The 4,728-nt window shown below is 36.8% G+C and overlaps 1 pseudogene; it reads left to right on the top strand.

Moving 5' to 3' along the window:
• Positions 1-2,080: 2,080 nt before the first annotated feature.
• Positions 2,081-3,052, top strand: LOC113439037 (heterogeneous nuclear ribonucleoprotein Q pseudogene; annotated as a pseudogene).
• The last annotated feature ends 1,676 nt before the right edge of the window (positions 3,053-4,728 follow it).

Raw genomic sequence — 4,728 nt, 5'->3', positions numbered from 1 at the left:
ATATTTTTTTTAAAAAAAAGAGAGGTCTAAAACAAGCAAACTAAAATACCTATCCTATCCTGCCTCCATTGGTAATGAAAAGCTTTCAGAGGTTTGCCTTCATTTAAAATTTCTCATTTTTCTTTCCTTAGATTACAGCTCTACACTAAGTTGGTTTTAATAAATCTAGAAGGGAAAAACAATGTGGAAGATTATCAGGTCATGTTAGTTTAACCACAGCTGTAACTATTTTATTTTTCTTAAAAGTAAGGTGTGGCACAGAATTTAGGGAATCAGAATTTGCTCATTGCTCTTAATTTATTCCAGGTTATCAAAGGAATGCCTAACATTTAATCAATATTCAAAATTCTGCATTTTTCCTTAGTGTCTATATATTTGAAAAAGAATGATCTAATTCTTGCTTACTAAAGAAGGGCATCTGCTGATTACAAGTTTAAAAAGATTACAAGATTAAAAGTTATATCTAATGATCAATTAATATAAGACCACAGTACTGAGACAAGAGTGTTACTTTCTTCTTCATCTTGAATGTCAGAGGCTTTTTATACCAGTCCATCCTACAAACCAGACTAAATGACTCTTGGAGATGCAACTTGGTGCTTTTAGAGATTCCAAACCAATTCAGAGGAACATGTGCAGGGTTTTTGAAGGATAGCAGGATAGTTCAAGGCATTCAATTTAATTTTATTCACAGCGTTAATGATGTAACGTATAGACTTGTGCAAACGGCCACTCAATTTTTTTGAGACAAGGTGCTGTCTATGAACGATGCAATGGACAGTCATAACTCCAGGTACAACTGATTTTAGATGAGCTTGAAATCCGTGATATTGTCCAACCATGGATGCAGCTCCGTCAGTTGCACATGCCACAACAATTGTCAAAGGGATGTTTTTCTCATTAAAAAACTCTTCAGCCTTTTTAAATATCGAAGAACCTTTTGTGTCAGTGGCTAAATTTTGAGAAAATAAAAGTTCTTCCCTGATCTCTTCATTTCCGTTGATGAAACGGACATAAGCCAATAACAAGGCTTCATTTTCATGAATCGTTGACTCATCAATCTGCATCACAAATTCTGTACTTTTCAAGGTGTCAATAAGCCTTTCTTCCACATCAGCAGCCATTTCAATTATTTTTGATATGGTGTCATTGCTCAAAGGAATCAAATTGCGTGACAGTGCTTGCACTGGGCCCCAACATGGTGGCAACAATCTGTTTCACTGCTGGTAAAATCAGTGTTTCTCCAATAGTGTGAGGTTTGCCACATTTTGCTATCAACAAAGATACTTCATAGAAATAAATGAGCCCCTTGTTGGTGTTGAGTGACGATTTTCTAAATAACTTCTCAACAGTGCTGTGACCCTCAAACTTGGCCTTTAAGGATTGGAAAAATGATATCGGTTTGTTGGCTTTATCCTAATGAATTCTTACCAAATGGTCTTTCAGTTAGGAAGGCTTCATCACTTCATTTGAAAATGTTTTCTCACAAAGAAGACAAAATGGAAGCTGTACCTTGGAAGGAGATGGAATGAATCCCAATTTTAGGTATTCCATCGAATATTGGTGACACTTCCTCTTCTCGGCTATGTTGAGAGGTTTTCGAAATGAAAGGCACTAATTGCAAATTAAATTTTCGGCTGCACTGGAACACTGTAAAACACACGTGGATGTCGATAAACCTAGTTTCAACAGTTGACATTACAGGGGACAGCCACTCAGCATGCAATGTTTTGAAAGAAGTGTTCACCCCTCCATCACTGCCCATTCTGGCCAATGGCATGCTACTTTATGGGTAGAGAGACAGAGGCTGCTGCGCAACACGCATGAATATGTGTATTCACATATGTACGGTGTTCTGTACTGAAGCTAGCTGGAGGAACATTTTAAAACACAGTTCAATCCACTAATAGCAAGTGATCTGATGTTTTTGTACGACAGATATACAGTGGTTCACTATACAAAAAAAGTCTCAAAAGTGTCCCCAAAACTTCTCGCTCCATTGCCCCCATATCACCCCCTTTCCATTCCTTCGCTCCGCGTTGCCCCTTTTCATTCCATCGCCCCACAGGTTAAGAACACTGATTTAGACGAAAGAGCCTAGAGGAGCTTTAAAAGAATTTAATGAGGAAGGTGCACTGGCAATGCTTCAGCAATTTAAAGCCAGTGATCTTTCTCATGTTCTGAACAAAAGTGCCTTTTATGTGAGCATCATGAAAACATATAGACAGTGAGAAAAACAAGGGACCAAAGTGACAAATTCCAGCAAAGGGTCACATGAAGCTAAAATGTAGGCACTTTTGTACAGAACATGTTATATCCTTGATATGACTACTGGACACAGGAAATATGGCGGTCCTCCAAAATGTGTCTATTCAAGACAACAGCCTTCTGTTGGCACTGAGATATTTGTAGATAAAAATTCCAAGGGACTTTTTTAAGGATGAACTTGTTCCATTATTTGAAAAATATATAGAGCTATTTGGGTCATCATTTTAATGATGGATCCCTTGACAGGTCTAAGTAGAGGCTCAGGAAGCTGTTAAACATGCTAACAATCATGATATTTGTTCTGGAAAATAGATTAGAACATATATCTTTATGCCAATAATAGGCTCTTTGTTGTCTGTATTCCTAACAGCAAAACCAAGGAACAAATTGCAGAAGAGCTTAGCAAAGTAAGAGAGGGTCTCACAGATGTAATATGATATCACCAACCTGATGACGAAAAAGTAACAGAGCTTTTGTCTCCTCGCATATGAAAATCACAAAGCAGCAGCTCAAGCCAGCACGGTTACGTTAATGTTGTTACAGTTGAATGAACTGACTCCACAGATGATCCAGATTCTGAAGTAATGGCAAAGATGAAAGTGTATGGATCCCTGCAAATCCAGTCCCAAAAGAAGTACTAGAAAAGGCTTTCAGTAATTTTGGAAAACTGGAGGGGATGAAAAATCTGAGATATTATGCTTTTATTCATTTTGGTGAGTGTGGTGGTATTCTAAAAGGGAGGCAGGAATGGCAAAGATTTAAATATGGAATAGAATATTCTTAATTGGCCAAGTGAGATTGGACACCGAATTTGTCTCCGTTGCATGATCTTTCAATATACATACAAACAGTAAAGTGATGAGATGCAATCATAAATCATAAGATACAACCAACAAAGTGATAGTCATAAGATACCAATAAGAGTAGGTAATAGGAAGTATCAGAAGGATAATAGAAATACAAATCTTGATACATGTTTAGATATCCTTAGACATAGTGCTGTGGAAATCGTATGTTTAGCAGAAAGATGGCATGCCCTGTAGTGGCATCCTAAGAGGATGAGTTGAAACAGTTTATGTCCATGATGTGAGGGGCCTATAGATATTTGCTCAGCCCTCTTTATGGCTGGTGCAGTACACAGGTTCTCAATGAAAGGCAGGCTGGTTGCAATTGCTTTTTCTGTAGTCCTTACTATCTGTTGAAGTTTGTTTCTGTCCTGTTTAGTTGCTGCATCAAATCAGACAGTTATGTTAAGAACAAATGACAGACTCAATAATTCCTCTGTAGAACTGTATCAGCAATTCCTTAGGTAGTCTGAGCATCTTGAGTTGATGAAGGAAGACTGTTCTTAGTTATATTTTTTAAATGACAGTTAGACGGTTAGGTATCCATCTCATGTCCTGGGATATTATAGAACCAGAAACTTGAAGATCTCTACTGTTGCTACTGTGTTGCTATTATTGTAAGAGTTGGTAGAATAGGAGCATTCTTCCTACTCAACCATCTCTTACAATAATTATAATACTGCCTCTTAAAATAATCTATCGTTGTCCTATAAGACAAAGTACTGAAATTGTGTTCACAAAGCCACCAGTTCAAAAATAGGAAAAAACAAAAAGCAGACACAAGCTGGTAAAAATCATGATTATTATTACTACTATGGCTCTTTCCATATGTCCTCACCAACAAGAGATAGACCTGACTATGGATATCCTCCTGACTACAATGAGGATAACAACAACAACAACAACAATAATAATAACTACTAGGGCTATGATTACTATAACTATTGTAGTAGATGTGAAGATCCTTACCATGATTATGAAAATGTTTAAGTGGGAGCTAGAAGAAGGAATGGATGGTACAAAGGATGCTATTCTTTCCAGAGGTCAGGGTCTGTTTCTCCCATATCAGAGCTGATTATGCATAAAGAGTTGCCATGGATCAGCAAGAGATGTTTGTGGTGCCACCAACAGGGAAATTGCAGGCAAGAAAAGGGATTGAGGCTGCTCCTGACCTATACTGACTTTCTAAGTGGGAAACTCCAGAAGCTTACAATGGAGGAATGATAAGGAAATCAAGTCATTTGACTACATTGGAATAAATTATTTTTAAAAGATTCATCTGTAAAGATCTTGAAATTAAATATGGGACACTTGGACTTTTATATGAATTTCTAATATAGGTGAAACTCGAAAAATTAGAATATCGTGCAAAAGTTCATTTATTTCAGTAATGCAACTTAAAAAGGTGAAACTAATATATGAGATAGACTCATTACATGCAAAGCAAGATAGGTGATTTGTCATAATTGTGATGATTATGGCTTACACCTCATGAAAACCCCAAATCCACAATCTCAGAAAATTAGAATATTACATGCAATCAATAAAACAAGGATTGTACATAGAACAATATCAGACCTTTGAAAAGTATAAACATGCATATGTACTCAGTAGT

Source organism: Pseudonaja textilis, chromosome 4 (assembly GCF_049901715.1).
Source record: "Pseudonaja textilis isolate UNSWEBS1 chromosome 4, rPseTex1.2, whole genome shotgun sequence".
NCBI classification, from domain to species: domain Eukaryota; kingdom Metazoa; phylum Chordata; class Lepidosauria; order Squamata; family Elapidae; genus Pseudonaja; species Pseudonaja textilis.
Note: the sequence above shows the minus strand (reverse complement) of the source record. Positions and strands in the feature narration are given on the sequence as shown.